Genomic DNA, 24,991 nt, shown 5'->3' with positions numbered 1-24,991 from the left:
GGCACTGTTATTTTTTTCAAGACCGAACTGCAAAACCATAGGATTGCATCTAGAAATATTTTACCTAGAACCTTCCTACCATGAAAAAACAACTAAATCCATCAGTGGTGGATTTAAAATCTTGAAATGACTTGTAGACATTTAGAAAAGTAGTTTTGAAACCATGACCTATAAATACCAGCAACTGTCTGGGTTAATTGTGAGAAAGCCACAAAGATTATGATGAAAAGCAAGACTACAGCATTAAACAAGTTCACTGTATAAGGATGCAATCCTCTTTGGGAAGGGTAAAAGAAACAAACAAAAAAGACAGTTAGTAAATAAATGAACAAGATTGAAAAATCAGTGCTTCTCATTACAGGGGAATTAGATGAAGCAATACAAGCCAGCCCTCCTCACTGCCATGGACCATTACATACTACAAGAAGTGAATTAACAGACTGAAATATTACCTACTAGGGATTTTAAAGTTAACTGCATGCATTATCAGACCCACATTTGGGAAAAAAAGCCAAACAGAGCAACAAAATAAGTGTCTCTTTTGGTCTCTAGAATAAGGCAAACTCTAATAGGCAGGCAGATGAGCAGATTATTTGTTCAGGTTGCTAAACAAGAATGCAAGATAAACCCACCAAAAGTTATCTGTTAGCCACTAAACTTTCAGCTGCGCATCTCACAGATAGGAAACTTCTCCCACACAAACAGGGAAGTCCTTAAAGGGACACACAGTTAAAAGAAGGAGTCAAAAAGAGTTTCCCTTTGTGTAGGGGCATCTACCCTCTCACTTTCTACCAAATAAATGGTGTCATTCCATTTGTTGAGCAGAAAAATCTATTCAGGTTGGAGCAAAATTTTTTTCATAAAAATTTTTATTTAGAAGCACTTCGTTGGGCATTTGCTTCAGTCAAGGTATGAATCACTAGCATGTTCCACTCAGAGTGAGTGGAGAACACTCCCATAAAATCATCACCATTCAGAATTTCCTTTAAATATGTTACATCAAATGTATAAATAACAACTGTAAAAAATTTTCAGGCACAGGTATGGAGAGAAGGAAGACCACAACAAATTCCAGTAGTCACATAAATAATTTGTCAGAAGGACCTTTCTGTCAGAAGGAAATTATCATGTATATGATGATCACTGGAGTGAACCAATTCACCAGATCTACAGGTATTTAGAAACAGTGGTGATTTTAACTGCTGGAGGGAGGAACTAATCTATCACAGAACACAAGCTGCATACACTGGAGGAGTGACTTGGTCCATTAATGCAATAGCTTTATTAAAGAAAAGGCTCTTTTCAAACACCACAACAGCTGCTTTGGAAAGCAGAACAGAATTTTGTTTCACTCACATCATTGTAAAAAACATTGTAAAAATACTACCATAGCTCTCAATCACACAGAGTCAAATGCAGCTACAGTCTAACAACTTACTTGTCAAATGTAAGGCAAAAGAGGACATACCAGTCTTCAGTCCACCTCCAGCTTCTTGGCAAAGAAACACATGAATTCAGCAAATTTCTACTACACAGTAAGCTCACTGGATACTTTGGCATTTTTTTATTGTCCCTGACTCACACAATATAGCTCACCAATTTCCAACAGAAAATGCCTATGCTTACAAAGGAGAATCAGAGAATAAACAAATTGCCACTATCCTTCAGAATAACTAACACCACCTTATGTATCACAGCCCCTACTGCCTTCTGGGCAGAAAAACAACCTCTACACAGCCGCTCTATAATTAAATTGTTTCAGACCAAAGACCTCTAGATAAACTGCTCTCCTGCAATCTAAGCAGGTCTCTTGCAAGGTCACAACAGAAATTATCTAAAAGAGAGGCCCTTTCCAGCTGACTCTCAAAATGTTATTACCTCTTACAGCAGGACAGAAGAAAAAAAAATCTGAATTTGGCCAACTAGTGTACTGAAATTAGAGTGATTATTACACAGAAGTGCTAAATATAATGCAATAAATTTGTTAATAATAAGCAGGTGTCACTCATTTTGAAGTACTATTCACAGGATGAAGATGAAATTGTTTTCACATTTTCCTCAAAAACACCATTCATTTCATTATAGAAACATCAGAAACTAGCACACTTTCCAAGACAGAATTATTTGAAAGTACAAATAAACAGTTATTATCTTAAAATGCAATATATGAAATGTTCTCTGCTGAACTCAACAAATATGACTACTTAGATAATCAAGGTCAAAAAGTAAGTTCTTCTTTTAAGACATTTATTTTGTGATACTTGAAATTAAAAAATATGGAATATAAATTAGGTGGCAGCTTTAAAGTCCCTCTTCCATGATTTCCAGAGATAACTGAAATCTGGTAAACCTCTCTCATTTTGGCTACCACAGAGTTAATTGTTGCTGTAAGCACAAGAAATGCTGCTCTGTTGGATGAATGCCAGCACATAAAAATGCGAATCCACACTGATGGATCAAGCAATTCCAACTGCACTACTTTTTGCTAGTACATTTTTATGGCAAAACATGCTTGTATTCATGAAGTGGCTAGAAATTGGCATACCACTGTTAATCACCACAAATATTACTGCTATAGAAGTAATGCCTATTTATAATATACAAATATTTTTATGGAACTAGATCAAAAGCAATGTGATTGCCAAGATATTTGCAATCTACATCCCAGATAGTATTTTCTGAGATTCACATAAATGGCCCAAGACTTGATAATTCATGTCTTTAATTTTAACACAATATTACTGGCAATATCAAAAAAAAAAAAAAGAATTGTAAGACAAATTAGGCAAAGATTTACCACTATTTTCAAATCACATTAAAACAGAAATTTCAGTTTGACTTTACAAAATACACACTTCAGCATCTCAAGAGAACCATCTGGAGAGAAAGTTTGGGATTCCATGAAAACAACAGAAGATGAAGATTGCCAATGGAATTTAACATACACCTTTTTGTACTTTTAGGGGCAGGCAACATCAAGTAATGCTCTCAGAGAACAATGCATAGCCATTGAAATATGCATATACTTTATATACATTTATATCTATTTTATACCTCACTGTGCAATTAGTGCCATTCCAGAACCAGAGCTTACATATCCTTAAACCTGACCTGGGACTGTTAATTTCAGTTGAACTCTATTGTGTCTGTATTTGCTTTAGCACCTAATGCTGGTGGAATATACAATTGTTATCAATAACAAGCAGCAAACTGGTTACTCTGTAGCAAATGCTCCTCGGCATGTTTTTACCCCACCATCAGTGAAAGGTGGCTTAACCCCAAGTAGAAGCAGCAAGATTCTTGAATTTACTGTGATGTCAGGCTGTTCCCCAGCTCTTACTGAGGAGTACCTGACACCCTGCAAATTCCCATTCAGCCATCTGTTTGTGCATCCACACCTTCAGTATTTGCCATTTGGCTGCACCAGACTTCACAGACCAGAAAGCAATATGGATTGGTGCAAGCCATCCACATAACCTTCTTTGGCAACAGCCTTTACATTCTGTATTCCTGGTACAAAAGACTTAATCATTACGCCAATATGAATGAAAAAAAAAAACCTATTATTGCTCTGTGTTGGGACCATCAGTTGACCTCTACATAATAAGCTAGTAATGGCTTCTTAAAACCTAAGAGAATATCTAGAAATATTTTCTTTTATGGAAAGCCTAAATACTAGCAATAGTTTCTTGTGAGAATACAACTGCTTTGCAAGTCAACTTGAGCTCTCGAGATGTCTACGTGCAATCATATGTGACCTAGTAAGAGCTCCACTCTGAAAATATTTTGTCTAGTTCATCATCTGAAACTTTGCAGGATTACTCAAAATATCGTTTCTTGGGATTAATTCACTTCAAACATCTTCATAGAGAAATTTCACTCACATAAACCTGTAGTATTTTTGCAAGTCAGTCATGGCTAATATGGCAAAAATTGCATTCAGAAGAATGGGAGATCTGCCTGCTAGAGGAAATGTATAAACAAGTATTTGAAAATAATGTGTTTATTTCAATGTATGTGGGTGTTCCAAGTAAATTAACATTCACCTTCTAAAGAAATACTATCAAAAGTATAGGCCCAAAGTTTTAATAAATTCCAACTGTGGTAGGAGGAGAGACTTTATAGACAGCAAGTTTTGTGTTCCCCCTGCTGGTTTAGCAATTGACTTCCAAACACTGTTCCTGTGGTAGGCATCAAGATGCTGGAGTATGAAAATATGTTTTGCATGCCAGGAACAACAACTAAAAGTTACTTTTTAAAAGAACTCACACCCTTGGTGGATATCACTTAACACGCTTTGACTAGATGAGGATCTGGACCCACAAAACATGGATCAAAATCAACAATGAAACAAGATCTCCCCAGGGACAGAAAGCATGTCAAGAGAAAAATCTGAAGTGTCACTTTAAACTTGAAAAGGTTGAACTGCAGCAAACAATTGGGGGAAGCAAGTTTCAGAGTAAAGGACTCTTCACTGAAGGAAGCCAATGACCTGCCCCCCCCTCCAACACGCGTCCCTCCCTTCCTCCCCCAGCCCAGCCCCAGCTGCACCAGGTCAGCATTCGAGGAGCAGCTCCTCCTCAGCTGGAACTCAAGCCCTGTAAGCTTTCATGGGTTAAACTGGAGCTCTTCAAATGAATAAGCATCTGCCATTAACATTTACTAACACTGTTGTTGGGAATACTTTGACAGGATACTTGTGCAGGGCTAATTAAAAACCCAGCGACCAACTCATACTGTGGCAGGCATTCATGGAAAAAAGCATGGACTGTAAGGAAAATAAAGTAATCTTCATAAGTAGCAATAAACAATTAGATTTTGTCTTGGGAAGAGATTTCATTTACACATGTAAAGTCTTCCATATATGACACTACAATAGTATCAGTCCTGTGGGTCACCATGAGACAAACCTAATTGATGCCACAGTTAGTGAGCAGGCAGCTCTCTCACTTCGGGTTTTCTCTCCATTGGGGGTCTGATATCACCCTGTTTAACCTCACCAAACAAAAAATACATAAACTTAGATCAGTATAAATACAGACCCAGCCAGAAAACCTTTTTGTTAGAGCAAAATAATGGCACTTGTATGTCCAAGTGTCTCTTTAACAACTTACAAACACTACCAGAAATACTCTGTAAAAAATGAACTGTGCAATGATCATACATTTGAGAAGAAAATAATAAATGACAGCAAATCAATTTCAACACCTACAGCTTAATAGAACTAAGTAGATTTAGATCTGGTTACATCCACAGCAAGTGGAAAAGGCATAACTACACACGCACACTACACCTGAATAAGCCCTTTCTTGTGAAAGGGAGAAGTAGCACATCCTGTGCTGTTTGACACCCATGACTTTGGAACTGCAAGTGCACTTGAAACTGGGGAAAGCTCATGTTTAAAAACTTACTTATTTTACATCTAACATAGAAGCCACATTCTTGTTATTACTAGGACAGCTGTACTCAGAAGCCTGCAGTGACCTGACTCCAGTGCATCCCCTGCAAAATCTGCAGCAGGAACTCCCACATGTCAATGCCTCACTGAAATAACACTGAAGGGACATTATACTGGCCCTTTTATTATTGTCACTTACACTGAAGTCACACTCTGCTCGTGCACTGCCGAGTTCTCACCTGGGCTCAGGAAGGGTACGAGGACACACTCGCACACAGCAGAGCGAGCCTATCTGTAAAGCATTTCGCTCTCTGCCCGCAGCGCGCCCAGCACGTACCGGGCACAGCGACCGCCGCTGGGACACCTGTAGCTGCCCCTCGCCAGGTGCCCGCCTCCCGCTCTCCCCTCGGTTCCCACAGGGAGCCCGCAGCTCGCACGGTCCCGGTCCCGAGGGGCGAGCCGCTCCTCCCGGCACGCGTGCGGACACTGACCGCCCCCGGCAGCTCCCGCAGCCCGCGCCCGGCGGAGGCCCCCGGACCCTCCCGCTCAGCCCTGTCACGGTGACAGCCCCAGCGGACGGCCCGAATCGGGGCGGGGGTCGCGGCCGCCGCACCTACCCGGCGGCAGGTCTGTCCACGCCGCGTCCCGCGGGGCAGGCGCGCAGCGGCGCAGCTACGCCATGGGCACCGCCGGCCGGGACGGGAACGCAGTCCTCGCCAAGGCCGCCCAGCGCCGGCCACCGCTGCCCGGCCCGCGGTGCGCGGAGGAGGCAGCGAGGAGGCGGAGGCGGAGGAGGCGCGTGTGCGCCCGCCCGGCCTCCGGCCCGGCAGTAACCCCGCGGCCCGCGGGGCGGGGCGGGCGGACGCGGGCGGTGCCGCCATTGGGCGCGGGGCGGAGACGGCGCCGTGACGGCCGCGCCCACCGCCCCTCGCGCCCGCGTGCCGCCAGCGCGCGCCGCGGCCCCGCCCGCCCCGTCCCGTCCCACACCTGAGCCCCGCCCGCCCCCCGGGAGCCGTGAGGGGGTCCTGGGGTCGCGCACGGCCCGGCTGTGCTGGCGGCCAGCGGCTCGAAAACCCCCGCGCAGCCGGGGCTAGGGGCACAGTCCCTGCTCACGGCAGCCGGAGCCGCAACGGCCTTGAAGTTACCGGCCTCGAAACCGCGTGAGGCCGCCGGGCACCGCGTCCGTAACGGAGCCTGGGCTGCGCTCGGTACGGGCCCAGTCTGAGCGGCGGTGTGACGGTGCCCTGCCCTGTGCACCGAGGTACGTCCCTGCAGCCCCCCGAGCGGGCCCAGCTCCCAGCGGCGGCTGGCGCAGAGCGAGGCCCCGGCCGCCCCTCAGTGCTGCCTCCCCAGCCGAGGGCAGCCCAGAGCCCACATCTCAACCAGTTTTGGCCAACACCGCAGAGCTGACATCGTTTACAGCGGAGCAAACTATTCCAGTTCCCTCGAGGTTCATTATACTAGGAAATAACAGAAAGTGCTGTACAGTGCAGAAGGCACGCTTAAGGTTGTCAAATCCCCCAACTTCAAGACTATCGAGTTGTGGAGCAAATTGGCGTTAAGGGAGTTACACCACAGATGAGGCCTTTCTACCCACAACTTCATCCTTCAGCCGGATGAACAGAGTTAGTTTCTGACACAGTCCTGCAACATCAGGTGTGTGCTGCTCAAACCTCTATGTCCTCTAAAGGTCATGGTAATGAGAGCAGTACTAGAACTTGGCAAACATCATTCTAGCAAAACTCCCATCACAAAATTGAGCCCTACTCCTATTATTATCCAAGTGAGCAATTGTTCTTCTGTAGGCATGGAGATAATGTGGAGATAGAGAGAAGTGGAGAGGAGTAGAACTACTCCACTCCTGTATATCTCTACATTGTCTCAGCAAAATTTTACTAGTTTAATTGGCTTTCTTACTGAGGGGATTAGAGATGACTTGATTCTTTCATAATTCTCTTTGACTTCAGGCCCTTTTCCCTGAGTCACAAATGCCAAGTTCTTACATCTACCCAAGAGGAGTGTTGCAAGAGTTCAGACACAATTAAGCCACTCTTGAAATGTCAGTTCACAACCTAGAATAGTCCACTGCCATTTACCTTTGACCTCTTTGTGTTTGGACAGGACTTACTCACAGTTCTGCTGCATGCACCACACATCAGTCAATGGCTGGGTCCCCCAAAGACCTGTCCTCAAAACAACATTATCTGTATATGACAGCTCTAGCAAGGAAATCAAAGTAAATCAAATAACAAGCATTTAGTCTACATTAAATATTTTAGCAAACGAGCTTACAAAACCTGGAGAAAAACCTGCAGAAACAAGTAAAATACAAGTTCAGACTGCTTGTTGGCAGCCTAAGCTCACTTACAGAACTTTTAATTTATTTTTAGCGTTTGAAAAGTTGTGCATGTTGGAGCATGACATACCTCCTCTCTTATCACTCTCATATGTAGGATGCAAAATTTTTGCAAGAGGGATGCGGAGGTGGGGGAAGTCCCTTCAACAAAGAAGAACACTAATATTCTACAGCAATATATGTATTTCAAGGCATATTGTGTGTCTGCTATATTTCTGCTAGCTAAAATTCCAGACTGCTGATTTAAAATGGGATTGAAACTTAAGCAAACACATTATTTTAATTTTAATTACTCATTTAGGTCCCAATCCTGCAAAGATTAAATAAAACAGATTAGGTTCACTCAAATAAGTAGCCATGAGAGCTGTTCAAGTATGTGACATCAAATATGTATGCACAAGCCTTTGTAAAATCAAATTGTTTCTATATAGGTCTAACCTTAGCCAAATTATTTTTACCATTTTCACTGATTTTGGTAAGAAATGGTTCTTGTCCATGGAACCAATTCTGTTAGGCAGTCAGCATCCTTGAGCAAAGCAAACACCACTTGTCCTGGTGTTTGAAAAAGTTCAAGACTAAGACACAAAACCAGAGATTTTTAGTTATGAGCTAATATGTAACTCAGTTGATGTACATGATATTCAAAGACTGAAGCCATGACAAATTGTCACATTAAAGTACAATTAGGCACGTGGGTTGGGTCACCCAGGAACATAATGATATACAGTTGGCTTTGGCTTTTTTTTTTTTATTTTTACATTTTGTGGCAGAATAAACAGAAACCACATAATTTCCTCTTAAAACCATGGAAAATTCCTGCAATCTTAACTACAGTGTTCAATCTTTGCAGCTGAGGAACACAATTATATACATAATTTACATTTTACTTACTTTTTAAGTATTTGCTGATCTAGTGATTATCTTCAGTCCTGGGCAGGATTATTTCACTTAGCAGGCATTGCTCCAATCCAGCAATGTAATGTATTGTCCTCACTAAGATGCATGAAGTGTGACAGTTGACTTTTGCAGGAGGTTTAGAGGTTTTCATGGTGTGGTGCTACAGAATTAGGCCTAAGTAAATGTAAAATCTTTTAAAATATGCACTGTTAAAACTATTAACATCACAGTTGTCATTTTTTTCCTCCTTTCCCAGAAAATACAGTAGGGATACTCCTGTGGATAGCAACTACCCATTTACTACTCCCCAAAAGTTCTAGACTACTTTCAGTTACTCTTTTCATGTTATGGCCATAAAGCCCTAACCTGCCCTGAGGAGCCAGCTGAGTTCAGGTCACCAACACCAAGAGCAGCATCAAGCTGTTAACATGGCATCCAAGCTGAACTAACTAATCCTTCCCAGGAGCAGGCTATTCATTTGGGTATCATTCTGTGTTCATAGAATCACAGAACAGTTTGGTTGGAAAGGAAAATTAGGATTCACTTGGTCTCAAAACTTTAGCACTAAACCTGTCATTGCCTGGGAAATTTCCACAGTTTTAAGAAACACAGAATCTTCTCTGCCTTCTGGGCTGACATTAGACTGGGGCCTTGGGACTCAACATGGAGCTGGGGACTACATGCTGTCACTGATGGGGCAGTGAGTACACTGCCTGCTAATTAACAGCTTCTTGTGATGGACCCACTGCCACGAGCCCCAGTGCACTTTCAATAGTTGCTGCTGGATTAGGCATCTGATGATCACTTATCTCTTTATAGCACTATTTAAACCTGCTTCACCCACCAAAAGAAATGAAGGGTACAACAGCTCTACAAAATGTTTATTTCCAAACTGATTTGAAAATTCTAATTGAAAACAGAGACTTCTATAAACAAGCATCTTGGTATGAAAATGTTTTCTTGTCATAAAGTATTTTAAGATCTCAGAAATTATTTTTGGACATTAGTAAGGACTAATTCTCACAAAACTCTCTTACTTCATACAGTATCTAGAATCTTTTCAAGGCTAAAAGGTTGTCACAACCAATAAAGCATTAGAAAAGAAAAAGACAGCTAGGAAGGACCACACTGTCCTAAGAGCTGTTCCTGTTTGCTTTTAAGTTAATGGATCATATTCTACATTAAGCCAATAACAGTGGATCCAGAAAACGAGCCAGCAGCCATGTTTTGAACCACTAAGAACCACTAAAGAATCTCTAGTAGCTTGAAAGTCCAGAAAATAGTAAGCATGCTAATTCACTAAATTCCAAAACCCAAATGGATGAATAGGCACCCTGAAGGGATATCTTGTACATAAGATAGGTTTAGAACTGGGATCAAGCACAGGGAGTATGTTCAGATCAGTACAGCCATTGCCCAGCACATCCATTGTGTCCCTCTCTGAGGTAAAATGTTATTTAAAATTAGCTTTGTGCTTTAAGCTGATTTATTGTGCCACTGAAGCAAGGAAAAGAAAGGTCTAGAAGCAATAAGCATAGGTTGCTGACTAGGTATGGGTTCTTATGCTGCATTACATTAACTCCATTGTTTTAGTCATATGACTCTACCCAACCACCTTTAATATGAAGGGTCAGTTAATGTAATTAAGCCATTAAAAGCTTCTTAGGAAATAAGTCATTAATACAAACTAATGAGGTAAAATTCTACATTCCTTACTAAATGATCCTGCATTCCTTGAACACCTAAAACTTTGCTAAGGTAAGTAAATGTTAGTGTTGAACTGCTAGGCTTGTCTACACTTGAAAGTTACTTTGGATTAAGGCAGGGAGTGAATTTCAAGTGCAGCAGCAAATCTGGAATAATTCCAAACATGGACAAGTCATGTATAGTACAAACCTGGAAGGTACCATGGGTTTTAAACTCAAACCTGAGGCTACATATCCAAGTCAAATAAAACATTCTTATAGATTTCATATTTTAAAAAAGAAGGAAAAAGACCAAAACCCTCCAGCATGACTAACCATCTCTTTTGTGCCCCCTCTTCTTTCCTGCCTGCCTTACACAGGCTCCTCTATACCCAGCACTCTTCTTGACTCTGATATGCCCCTCACCCTCCTTCCAACATTTTTCTGATAAGATGTTTATAGGCCCTCAATCTACCAAATGCAAACACAACAGAGCAGAAGAGGGAGGAAAGAAAGAGATTGAGATTATATGAGAGAAGGAAAAAATCAACAAAAGATCAAACACAGCAAATGTGAAACTAACATACCTTCATTGTTCAATCACTTTCTTCTGGCTGGATCCCATTCCTCATATTGCAGTTGTCTGTTTAGAGCTCAATACAAAATATAATAGACAAAAGTCAGTAGATTACTTTAAACTGTTCAGTTTCAGACAATGCTCTTCAACAATATTTGATCATAACACACCTAGAACTTAGACACATAACAATTATTTAATAAGATATACTTTCAGATTCAACATATTAAATAACTGATATTCACCCTCCAATACCTAAAATATGGAACTATACATATGGCTAAAACTACCTGTGGTTTGCAGAATTGGGTTCCAAACTGCTGTATTCTGTTTTGAAGTTCATGTTGCATGCTTGTGGTTTCAAAACCAAATTATGGGTGAAATTCTTTGTAGCCAAGATGAAAGTATCACAGGTTCTTCATGTCTACAATTTCCTAATTAATTCATTGTTTTTATCTGCATAATTCCACAGGGTGCCAAATGTTTTGCTGAAAAACATCAAAACAAGGCTGCTGCATAGAGAGCTAACAACTTCAATAAGCAAAGGTAAGTGACTGAAATGGACGTGAGAAAGTGTAACTGTTGACACGCTGGTATAATTATTTATCTTGGACATTTTCTTCTAGCCCTTTTGATCTTTAGTTGATCTGGTTTTCTCTTTTTCTTCCCAATCTGATTTAATTGCAAGGACATGATAAAATGGGTCATGATAAAGAAATGGAAGGAGATTTATATACAGTCTCCCTCACAGATGAAGCAGAGCCAAAAATCAAGCTGCTAGATAGTCATTATATTTCATGAAGTAAATTTTAACCAGCAGAGTAAAAATGCATTAAATAAGACTGTTTCAGCTATATTTCTGTCACATAATGAATAGGTTGGCTAGATGTTCAGAATCTAGCTACACTTACCAATGAAATTTCATATCAAGTAAACAATCAAACCTAAAAAGCCCCATAAAAAACCCCACCAAACAAAAACACCCCCAGAAGTTACAAGTCCTTACTTTATTGAATAAATCTTCTGTTTTCTTATCAGTCTCTAAAGTGATACTTCTCTAAAGTTTGAGGAGGAGGTCATGAGATGTTTATAAGGTGATACTGTGTGGTATTTTTGAAGCCCAATATAGGTAGTCACATTTTAAAGCAAAGCCTTAAAGTGAGCCCCTCTTCAGGATGCAGTGTGTTTCCAAACATGCTCCCTGCAAGAAAAAGTCACCTATTTAAACCTGTTAGCTATATGAACTTAAGTACCAACCTGTGGCAAAATTTTGGGATTTGAGAATTACCAAGTAATGCATTGCTCATGCTCCAAATTATTTCTTGTTCAAACTCCAAAGATTTGAAGAAGGAATTCTGCACTGCTGCTCTGTGCTTGGGTTTAGCACTGCTCCTGGAGAAAACACCTTTTCTTTTTCTTTTGCAATGGAAATTACCAATACTATTGCAAAACAAATTTGTAAAAGGGCTTAATTTTATACTTTCCTGTGGGACTTACAGTTTAGATCCAGCTGGAATTGGGAATCAACATAAAAGTTTTTCCTTCACATATACAGTGCAGCATTAACTCTTTCAGAGAACGTATTCTTTTGTCTTTGTGTATATGAGAATTAGTCTTTATGCAAGTATTAGATCTGATTTTTATCCCTCCAAGTGATCTGCAATACATGACAATCTTTATTTTTCTTTGGACTGCTACTGACTAATGCCTTATGTTGGATATTTGTTTGTTTTTCCCACATGTTATTTCATCGTCCTTGGAATTACAATGATACATTCCAGGGAATGTAACCTATCAGACCTAACTGTCCTTCACTGAGTCTGGATGGGGATGTAAGGCAAGTGCATACATATAATAGATGTGTATATATGTAATATATACACATCTATTATATGTATGTAATATACATATAATACATATATTATACGTAATATACATATATATGTGTATATATTATATATATATGTGTGTATATATTATATATATATGTGTATATATATTATATATATATTACACTTTATTCTGATACATAAATTGCTTCTGGAAGGCTTTCATGTCATACATTGATTCACGAAGTATCAATTATTTAGTGCGTGAATTGCTATAAAAATCCAGTCTTTGTTGCCATTTACACATTAAAAAAGCCAAATGCAAGTTTCTTTTCTCTTTAAATATGTACAAAAGATCAGGAGACATCTTGAGTAATGAGACAGAGGAGGAAAAAACAACCCAACCTTCCATCTGCTCTTTTACCAAATCTTGAGGGAAAAGATAGGTCTTTTGACCCCTTGGATCTCTTGATTGCACTAGTGAGAAAAAGACTTGTGGAGAAAGACAATTTTTTAACATAAAAATCAACATAAATAACTCAAAAGCAGCTGACCAACACCCCTAATCACAGCACATATCTGAAGACAAAAAATGAGAAATACCATATCATAAGCAGTCCAGGTATATTCAGCTAGCTGTATTTTCATTAATAATTCTCTCTATGAGCCCAAACACAAGCCCTAGTAATTTCCACAGCTGCTTCTTGTAAGCCACCACCATTCCCTCCCTTGCACAACTTCAAAAGAATTTTATGTATTTCTGGATTATTACTCGCACAGAACTGGCAATGTCAAATATGAGGTGATAATGAGCTGAAGGACATCAGCAAACTCAGTACGTCAGAGCCAGTGCCCCCAGTGTTATCAGGTGGAAATTGCTTAAAAGCAGGGACAGTCCAGGCCTTGTTGTATCACAAGGCCAAGAACCTTTTGCACAAAGCAGGTTGCTTACACTTGCCACCTGTAACCTGCTCATGTGTCAAACCATCTGTGTTTAGCAGACAGGCAACACAACTGCATACTCAGTGCTGTTGAAAACCACAGACAAAAGGAAACAATCAAAGGCAAGTTATGCCTTTAACAGAGATTATAAATATATGCATCCAGTAAATTTACTATTCAGGTCTTTCAAATTTTGCTGTTGCCTGAAGGATTAATTTTCTTTTAAGGACTGGGAGTTTCATTTGCACTTGATTTATTTTTTTTAAGGTCTTTACAGGCTGGCATGGTAGGTGGCCACCATAGCAATATAGATCTGCAGGAGGTTTCAAAACTTTTACTGAAAACTTCATGTTTTTATGAACTAGCCAAAAGGTACCTAAGAGTTTTCAACCTCTAGGGTGTAAGAGCCCAAAAGTTTGAAGAAAGAAACATTATATACTTACATTTTCTTTTTGATACTTCATTTGTTTAATTCAATTGTTTGTGGGGGGATGGGGAAGGGGGGGAAGAAAAAATGGAACAATCTAAAAACCATTTCTATACAATGTGCTCTTTTTAGAACATGGAAGGAAAACTTTGCCTACCCTAGAAAATATACTGATCTATACAAGTACACAGAGAGAGAAAGAAACATCTATAAACCAGAGAGTTTTTTGTTATCTCACAGATAAAGAACATATTTTTTTCAGATTCCTTAGACATCTAGATATTTAGATGTCAAAATATTTAGATACCAAGAGGCAACAGAAGCAGAATAGTTAACTACATTGAAAACTGTTCCTAATATGCAAACCACAAAACTATCACTATGAGGGTGAGAAAGGCCTCATGCTAAAGAACACTGGCTGGCCTCCATCTGTCTCATCCTGTTTCTCCCATGAAATAGACCAACCACTTCGTTAATGAACAGTAATTCATTCCAGAAGGAATGGAGACATGAGAGCAGATTCCCATAATCTTTTTTGTTTGAAAGCAAGACCTGTTAATGATCAGGCTGTGGGTATCTCTCCATTAACAACTAGCCAGGTACAATAGGAAGGGATCTACAGAATAAAATCACATGTCTTGAGAGTCTGATATCTACACTAGACACAGCTTATTGGAAGTTATTTCTAACCAGTTCCAGTGTGGACTGCATGTAAATTAGCTCCTGGGGCATGTTAGGTTCTGGGTCCCAGTTTAATTTTACTCAGGAGGTAATGCCATTTGTGTACTCTGACACTGTAAACCACCTCAAAAACCAAAGCCTTACATGTGCGAATGACCAGGAGATTCATTTCCAAAGCCTGCTCCTGGTCCAACCTAAACTGCTGAAGGAGGCATATCCCAAATACCTCAAAGGATACAATTTTACTCTAATTTCTCTTCAGGGACACACATGGGCAAGAGACACTGACATGGAAGATACTGCAGAGCACTGATAGCACTAGCATTTGCTACCTGCTAAATGCATATAACTGATACTATTCTAAGATGTTCACATTCAAAGGGAATCCAAGTTCACAAAACATTTCCAGGTCTTTACTTTAAAGTGTCAAAATCCATGCCAATGCAGAGAAATAGCTTTCATGTACTGCTCTGCCCCTCTTCCTGCCTATTTTGACTCCTTGTTGTGTCCAGGATTTGTACTGGCCCTTTGCTAGGGAGAACTTCACTGACTGTCCATGAAGGGATTGGAGAATCCTTCTCCCCAGTTCTCTTTCTTGTCTCAAACAAAAGAGAGAGGCTCTTCCATTAGAATTGGAACCTTACATATCTATACTTGTATGTGTGAGGTAAATACACCAGAGTAGAAACTGTATTGTGCTGACCATTATTTTGTAAATGGTTTTACTTCTTCAAGTTAAAAATATTCAACCACAGCTCTATTTCATTGTATGGGATGAAGTTCAGATCCCTGAAGAGAAAACCACTTAATTCCTTGGTTCAAAAGGTTCAATATTAGAAATGTAAAAGGAATCAAATTCTCTTAAGTGCACAAGGGATTACAAAGGTAATTTTGTAACAGCTGCATAATAAATCCCACATACATTAATGATAAACCAGCCTTATTTACCATAGGTTGAGGAAACTTTTTTTACCAAAATGAAGAGTGATTTTTCAGATACAACATATTTCTTTTACCTTTTATGTTAAAAAGTGCAACGGCAACAAACAAAAGCACTCATCCAGCAGAAAGACAGTTAGCATCTGCTAGGTCAAATTAGCAAAAGACAGATAAAACATCTGACTGGGCTGCTGCCTTTTCTGCTTACAGGTCATGCAGTGGAGGTTTGAGAGTAAATCCTATCCTAGGTAGTAATACTAAGGCCTATATCGATTTTGTCTATTTGTTGAATTTCTGTGTGTAAAAAAAGAGTCCAAACTAACCTATCCAGCAGTTTAGTTGCATTTTCTTGTTCTATGTGTAGTTTTTGAAATGCAGGCTTGTTGTACTACTCAAAACTTAGACCTTGGTAACTATTAGTATTTTATTAACAACACTAAATGTACATTTTTTACTGTAACCATATACATCTCACAGAGGGGCATAATCTGGGGACCATTCATAGCTCATATTTGTTTTCCCCACGCAGCCCCACATGTGGTGAACAGCTGTAGAAGTTGTAAAATTCTCTTTACACATTGCACATGCTGTTGAATACAATATACATATACATTTATGTATGAACCAAGTCCTGAAGCAAAATAATGTACTGAATATTTCTATTTACTTATTTTGTAAATATTTGTCTTTATTTAAATAAAGACAAATTACTTCTTTTAAATTCTATCAACAAAATAATAGCACTTAATTATTCAGAATTGCAGGTTTACCAGTTCTTACCACAAGCAAGCCTTTTAACCACATCCCCTATGGCAAGGAATCAAATGCTGTCAAAAGTGAAACTGCAAAGCAACTGTTACTATGGTACTGTGACCAGCTCCACTGCAATAAAATACAGAAATGAAAATGTAAATTGTTGCTTACATATACATTTTGCTCCAGGGTACTATAAGCAAAAATGAAAACAGCTGGCAGTGAGTCACCCTTCTAGATAATAAATACTGCTAAAATGAATCTGATGTGTTGAAGGGTGGGATGAAGCTCCAGAGACCAACACTCCCCTCGTTAATATTCTATACCAAATTGAAAGAAAGGTGGGGTGTCTAGTGTGAGCTTAGTTTTCTGAACACAGCTAAATCTATCCCCCCAGAGCTATCTTATCTGCAAGGCTTGTGAAAAATATCTGACAAGTAAATGGTTAGCATTTGGAATGGACCACACTGAGTGAAGTAACAGTTATTTCATAAGAGATTTCCCATGGTATATATTCCCAAGCCCAACTATGAGGCCTTCACTCCCACACCCACCACAAATGATAATATTTGAATCCTGTGCTATACTATTAATACACTCAGGGCCATTTTAAGCAGCAAAGTACATATAGCCAAGCACACTAAAAGGATAGTGTATTTCTTGGTTATTATTAAAAAAAAGGAAAGCAGATCTGTTTCAATGAGGAACACTTCCCTCTGCTCCCATTTTCCATCTGCCAACAAATAGAGATACTGCACATGGGACATAACACCAGAAAGAAAAGTGTTATACAAGCCCACTGTTAAATAGCCATGTTAATATGAGCAACCTTTTTTTTTTAGTATGCCCCTTTTTCTGCTTTCTCACAGTCCTTATAATGTTCAAAAGAATAAGCATTATTCTGAAAATTATTATTATTTACAATTATTTACAATATTTTGATCAACTACATACTGTAGAAATGTGCTATCCTTTGATTTTAAGGTATGAAAAGAGAAGCAATTGCCCATACAAATTGTCTGCAAGTCTTTCACACTTATCCATTACATGTTTTCTGCATACACTAAATCTGGTCAGTAAACTTAAATATTTTTCTTGTCAATTTATTTTTTTAAAAAGCAAACATGAATTTAATCTTATTTGTGGATCTGAAAAAAGAGCTTACATTAGCTTGACAGCTGATTCGAGAAATTTTACAAAATATTTTCATTATAATATCTAGTTACAGCACTCTCTCTTTTTCTTGTTTAAAAATACCAAAAAAACCCATCAAAAAAACAACAAACTGAACTTTTACAAAGTGGTTTTACCTTACTACTTTTACTATTACCTTATGTTTGTTCTTCATGCCAGAACAGCACATGGATTATTGTGGTGCTCTGATACAGGAGATCATTTTACCCATGTGTGCCAGTGAAGTTCTTAGGGAACTTTATCCATAATGCATATCTCACAAAGCCCCAGTTCTACCATTACTGATGTATGTACCAATCCATTAATAAGTTTTTCCCCTCAGAGTTAATGAAATTGCTCGAGTGTGTGAGTTTTGTTGCCAAGAACTATGATGAGATCATCTGCCTGGAGAGATGCAAGTTGGAACCCCTCACCATTTCAGTTTGCATTAATTCAGATCTCCTAGTGGAACTAGCAAACAAATGCTAGCCAAAGACCAAGACTCATACAAAGATGAGACTCAGGCCAGAATAAGCAAAGAAAAAAGTACATGCTGTGTTGTAGGTGCTGCTTTTTCTTCCTTGTGGGATACTGCATAACTCAGCCAAGGTTCTGATAGCTCTGCTTATTGGGAAAATTCACACATTGACACAAGTGCCTGAATTAGGCAACTGCAGATTAAAGACCCTGTGACATCTAACATTTAGGCATAGGTTCACCAGACAATAAGCTCTACCAAAAGTTAGGAGTTTTTATTTCTGTTATCACACTAATTGTCAGGTAGCTAAGCCATTGTTGGTACATTCAAGTGAGACTGGACTTCTAGCATAAGGATTATCAACATACCTACTATAAGAGATCCAGAACCAGTTTCTTCAAACATACAAAGACTGGCTTTTTTTTCCAGCAGGGATCTGGGAGAAAAGGAGGAGGGGGAGTTGGAGAGATCCTCCAACCAGGAATGTAACTTCCAATAATCACTTACAGATGGCAGAGTTATGTTCTAGGATCTTCCTATTTGTCCAAAGCTATTATTTGTAACATATGCAGAATGAAATGCATAAGACTGTAAATAAGCTTCTCGACTGAACTAGCTGTGGTTCAGCCAACTTCAGCCCTTGGGACAGGGAAGTGCAAAGAGGGTAAAAGAGACTAATTTAGTAGTACCACACTCAGGTCTTCTTGTAATTTTGCCATTACTTTAGAGATGGGATGTCTTTAGCATTTAGATTTCAAATCACCACAAAACTATTGGAAATGCCAGTGATAAAGCAAGTAAAACCACACCCAGCATTATAGGAGAAAGGTTAGAATTCAGACATGGAACAGAAATGAGAAAAAATGAGAATTTTCACTTAGAATGTATGAAATTCACTGCTAAAAAGAGAATGAAAATCATCCAAGTAGGGTAGCTCATATATATTGAGGAGAGTTTATGTTTAAGTATATCCAGTTTTCACAGTAAAGTGTAACATATAATTAATCATATTTCAGCAGTAAATGTTAAAATGCTGAATGCCTTATTTATTGGAAAGCACTTCCAAGGTTTCACTTTCAGATAGTCTCATTCAAAGTAGCTGTTTCATAGAAATTATTTGTATAAATTAAAATCGCAGCTGATCTTCATGCAGGTTCTTAATTATCAGATAAAACTCTTAACAGTGTGTCTTTCATGTAAACCTGGGGCACACTGGAGCTGATGTGTTTTCTTTACACATAAAAATAAATTGTTTACAGTGTCTGTCATCACATGTACTTCACAATCAGACACAATGTGACTACATCCATTAGATTTTCATTAGGATGCCAATCAGCAATTTTTTCCAGCAAAAAGACACCAAAGTGTGTGCAAAAACATCAAGCTGTATTTGGCACCCACAGGGGAGCAAATCAGAAAAGAAAAGCACACCTGGAGTCTCCTAGACCCCTGTGTTGGAGAGGAGTAGATGGCCCAGCCCTAAGCAGCCAGAGGGTGCCTGGCAGTGCCCTGCCCCTACAGAGGGACACAGGATTCCTGCAGGAGCTGTGGGAGCTCCAGCTCCTCACCAGCACCACTGGGGTACCTGACCGACCTCAGCTACATTGATGGCCCAACACTGACGTAGCAGCTTTTAACCCTTGGTGCTTCTACAGGCTAGTGCAAAGCAGGAGGTTGAGCTGCACTTTGCTGACAGCCTAGGACCTAGGAAACACTCTCAGATTCCCCCAAAGCCAACAGGTGTCAGGGTGCTGCAAGGACCTCGTTCTGCATCACAGGGAACGACTGTCGTGGGCGTGCATTGTGTGCTGGATGAGGCCCATGGTTCAACTGGTGCAGAGCTTTGCCCTTGGTCACAGCTGCCTCATAAAACTTGAAGGTGTTTTGCAAGAGGTAGTTGGGTCACACCTGCCTCAGACCCCATAAGTCAGTAAAGTGTTTATCTCTCCTCTAAAATACTTAATTCCTTACTTAACACTATGTCAAATCTGACTAAGGATGGTTTTAGGGTTAGTTGTTTTTTTTTTGGTAATATTCATGGCCAACTCTTTTTTCTAGATCCCAATAAACTCCAGATACCAAACCATATGCTGAAATAATGATTTCCCCTGGGACAATATGCATTGCATGAAAAAAACTTCCTTTCAATTTTGCAGGCAAAACATTTCAGTTTCATGACTATCGTATTCACTGTTTTGTAAGATAAAGTGAACAGCCATTCCTTCTCGAACTTAGCAACATTTGCTATTAGTTTTTAAAACAGATGAGTTATAGCACATGTTATTTATCTAAGGTATATAATTATCTTATTTGAAGTTTTTCACCTCTCTCAATTTGAAAGCTTTTCTGGATTTGGAGCTTTTTTATAATTTCTTTTGACCAAATTGATCTTGATGTAGCCTGCTGTAATTTGGGGCGAGAAAGACATTGCAGCAGCAGGAGTCTTAGAAACATCTGTGACAGATCCTCTGTCTTTCATGTTCCTGTTACATTCACAGTGCACAGTGATGAGATGCAGGAAAGCCCCTTGCGTGAATGCACACAGCGAGTTGAGGATGCTTGCAAGCAGCAGCACTGGGCTTTCTGTATTCATAGATGTCAAAAAGACAAATAACATCTCTATAATATTTCTTAGAGGCAAAACATTTTGCCCAACAATAACAGAAGACAGTTTCACTCTATATTAACAAGAAGTAGCAATGCAGAAAAGTGAAATGTTTCCAGCACTGAGGTTAATAATTTTAGGACATGTCCAACAGCCCTTGTTGGAAACCATGTACAAATGACGACTGGCATTTGCCAAAACTTTTCATCAGGAAGGAACACTAAAAGAATTGAAAGCTATTTCAAATTAATGAAAAAGTAAATGGAACATTAAAAATTTTACAGAATATGTATTCAAAAGAAGTTCAGCAACACAATTCAATTTAGGTTTCCCAAGAGCCTCAAATAAAAAGAAAGTATTGAATAGGCCTTTATTCATATTTCATGAACTATCAGAATTATTTATGTTCCTACATAATTTTGCAGAAAGCTACAGCTAACTGAGCACCACCTGAGAAATTTACATATTCTGAGTAAAATCATACAGGACAAGATTGCTTCAGGTGGTAAATTTCATACTCAGATTCTCACTATAGGACAATAATACCTGAGCAGAAGCAGATTTTGCACAGAGAAACCAGTCTGAGATTCCTCTCAGTGTTTCATTTGTTTGGTAACATAGCCAATGAGCAGGGGCTTATTCTTCAAGAATAAGCTGTCACAAGCCTCAGAGTTACAAACTGCTGCAGCTGTAATGAAGATCAATCCCACCTCTGTTCATTGCACCCATCAACACTTCACACTTCTCAAAATTTACCATTAAAGCATGTAGTAAAAAGTGTTCATAGAATATTTTAAGTACCCTGTAAAACTCCACTTCAGCTCCTCAATCTAGCAATTCAACTCCACATAAATAAATTTGCTCAAAAATATTACTATAGTTTACAATTATGAAGATTTAAAATTAATGAGATGCAATATATTACAATAAATCAGATTTTTTCACTTGTTCATATTTTCCTAGATTGTAATTTCAATCAAAGTAAAAAGATAAAGAAAATAAAGAAAATAAAATAAAGAAAAAAGAGGGGACAAGATAAAAATCTCAATTACCTTTAGCAATAAAAATACTTCTATTAAAAACATCCATAATCACATAATCATTATACATATGGATCTGTTAATGTCTTTTTTTTTTCATTCTAGGCAGTAAAATGTCTCAGTTATGTAAAAATTATGCAAAAAAAGGGAGGAGTATCTGCCATACTACTGAAGTAACTGCTGTCTCTGTTCTGTGGCAGCCATAGAAAAATCTCTGTGAAAATGTAAACAAACAAAAACATTCTACCTCCTTTCCAACAATTTTCTAACAATTATGTTGCAACTGCAATTCAACAAAATATGTTTTCAAAGGGCAGTAATTAATTTATTATTCTACTGTAAACCTACTTGCACTGCCAGCCTAAGATTTAGCTTGATAGAAAATGATACTGTTATTTCTGATTATCTTTTCACTTTAGATATAATTCTAAAATAAATTTCATATTACTAAACCGACCTTCATTTCCATTTCAGTAGTCTCCTATAAGAAGGAACAGAACAGCAGCACCTGAAATAATGTAAGGTACCTGGTTAATTAAAAAAGGTTTCATAAAGCAAGTTTTACCATGTTAAATCTACCTGGGAGTTATTTCTTCTTTAGTGAAGAGAAAGATATAGTTCATAATTATTTGGTTTTAATTCTTGACTAGTGAAGTCAAGAGCTGTGGTGCCTCATGAGAACTGTAAGAAATCCTAGCCTTGATCCAGCTCTTATTAACTTTAACAAAAGCTCCAGTTTTCCCTTGATATCTCTGCTGTACTGCAGGCAAACAATCTTTTTCATTTCTTTTCTTCTACCCTTTCACAGATAATATATTTGTTTATAATGAAGTAAAAAACTATTTTCTGCTTAATATAGGAATATATTTTCATTCATATGTTGATATTATTAATTTTAATGATTAAGTTGATTAATTGGATTAATCAAATACTCGAATTTATAGAGCACTTATACCTTCCACAGAATTACAGGGGTTTAGATCTATTTTGGGACTAAACTCTAAACACATAACATTCTTTTACAATACAGCTGTAATTTCATCTGGCACTCAGCACAAGAACCTACAGAAACAGCTGAAAATATACAAAGTACCTGGATGCATTTTTTGCCTCCAATATGGGCACTGTACACATTGTATTCACAATAATTTGTACACAAAGTACAGTGGGATTTGTCCCCTGCTGAATAGGGAATGCTGAAAGGTCACACTGGTAAAGAGTCAAGTAATATCTTTGCATTTAGAACATTCCAGTGCTGGATGATTACCACAGTGGATTTATGTTTTTAAGAATCACCTGGAAAAGGTATAGGAAGAAATGAAAACAAGTTGCACCGTTTTTGTTACTCGGAGGCAGAAAAGGTGTCCAGAACAATTTGCTCTTAATGGCTGTTTTAGCTCAAAAGAGGCCCTGAAGTGAAGAATAAACAAACTGTCACAGGAACAGAGCATAAGTCTCTCAAGATCAGGGTTAAGGTTCATTGGTGCAATTGCTCCTGGCAAAACACGACTGCATCTTGGATTAATCTTGGCATATAGAGAAATATAAAGGTACAGCAGTAATGTACATATAATACCTTTTCTGTAACCCCTGCACATGCAGTACAGCCAAATGCATCATGCAAAATACAGCACATTGCGAAAAGGAAATGGGAATTCTAAATATGTTGAAATAGAGGTTTAGAAATTCAGAAAGCTAGATAATAATAAACAAAAGTTAGATAAACAGGCTCTGCTGTCAGTCTTACACAAGTTGTATTACTCTTGTTTAAGCTAAAACAGACTCCAGCCAGCCATTTATCTCAAAAAAACCCCAGCTATCCCATCTACAACTTGCCCTCAGTTTTCCCCCCACCCAAAAAGGCCTCAACTTTTTTTTAAAATATTAGTTTAACATACTTTGACCCTCCCATGAATAAAAACAAATATGTACATTAGAGCTTCATGCTGGAGGAGTAAATCCTCCACATAATTATTTAAATGTTATTATATTATTGAAAAATCTCTCAGTTTTGCATCAGTAAAAAGAATGGTTGTGCCAAAATCCCCTTTTCTTCTGTCTCATTATTTGTTCTCACTGAGTATCAGAGTCCTGAATCTAGGCACCTCACTCCCAGAAACATGTCTCTCCATACACTCCCCTGCCCACTCCAGCCAAAGGCATTTCAGCCCGTGCAGCTGGGACAGAAGCACTCAGGATGCAGTCTCAGGAGCACTCTGTTCTCCTTTGCCACCTTCAAAGCTCAAAGCTCCTGGAGGGATTGTTCAGCTTCAGGCAGTGGCCACGTGCAGAAGCTGGGACTGTCCTAGCTGCAAGAGGTGGGATGCAGCAAGGACCTCTCTCATCTCCTCCCATGTGAGGTTCCTCATTCCCTTTCTACAGGCTGTAGCTTTAATTATCACACCACTCAGCCCCTGGAAAAGTCATCTATCACCACACTGATAGAGTGAGAAACATTTCCCACAAGGACTGTTAATATTGCTACAACAGAGCTGCAAATCCATGCTGTTTATCCTTCCTCATTTATTTGCAGAGCATAGCTGAGAGGATGGAGGAGGAGAAGCCATTCTGATAATGAAAACAAGCATGTGCATCCCAGTGGAGCATTGCATAGGATAACTGGAAGTTATCCTTCCTCCTCCCTAATAAATAATGCTGGTCAGCATTACCTGTTAGAGCAACAGCAGTGACAGGCTGTTGGATTTCTGGACTGGGCAAATTCCCCAGGACTGGGCTGGTCACTTACTAAGCCTCTCCATTTGCTGATACACTGCTCCCTTCACAGGCTCCTTGGCAGAGAGAGCTGGAATATTCCCACTGGCTTCAAATATTAGTTCTTTTTTCCATTAGGATATTTTAGCAACTGTTGTTCTCTCCAGGAGTTCTCTGGCCTGAAACAAAGTTAGAACCAGCACTGGTAATAGAGGAAGGCCAAGTTCTAACATTGTTTAACAGTATGGTAAGACATAATGTGCCTGTGGACACTAACAGCAAGAGCTGCTGCTGACATGCACAGAGCAGGGAGTGTTCAGCAATGGAGAAAAGTCAAGCCAGCCTTGGATGAGTTTTCCACAGAAGTGGATGCAGAATGCACAGGCAGAAATAGCAGGGCAAGTTCCTTGCAGAAGGACAGAGGCTTCTGCAGCAGGACCTCAGGTTTGTGAATCAGTCACCAGGCTGGGGACAAGAGCTTGCACACACAATGTCATAC

General features: G+C 39.1%; 1 protein-coding gene across 2 annotated transcripts in view; it reads right to left on the bottom strand.

Moving 5' to 3' along the window:
• Positions 1 to 6,127, bottom strand: part of TGFBR3 (transforming growth factor beta receptor 3) — a 108,849-nt gene extending 102,722 nt beyond the window's left edge. For both annotated transcript variants that reach the window (XM_058029914.1, XM_058029915.1), the window contains exon 1: positions 6,016 to 6,127. The gene's annotated coding sequence lies outside the window, so the exon portion shown is untranslated. The remainder of the gene's footprint in view (positions 1 to 6,015) is intronic.
• Between the last annotated feature and the right edge of the window lie 18,864 nt (positions 6,128 to 24,991).

The sequence above is a fragment of the Melospiza georgiana genome, chromosome 9, assembly GCF_028018845.1.
Source record: "Melospiza georgiana isolate bMelGeo1 chromosome 9, bMelGeo1.pri, whole genome shotgun sequence".
Lineage (NCBI taxonomy): Eukaryota > Metazoa > Chordata > Aves > Passeriformes > Passerellidae > Melospiza > Melospiza georgiana.
Note: the sequence above shows the minus strand (reverse complement) of the source record. Positions and strands in the feature narration are given on the sequence as shown.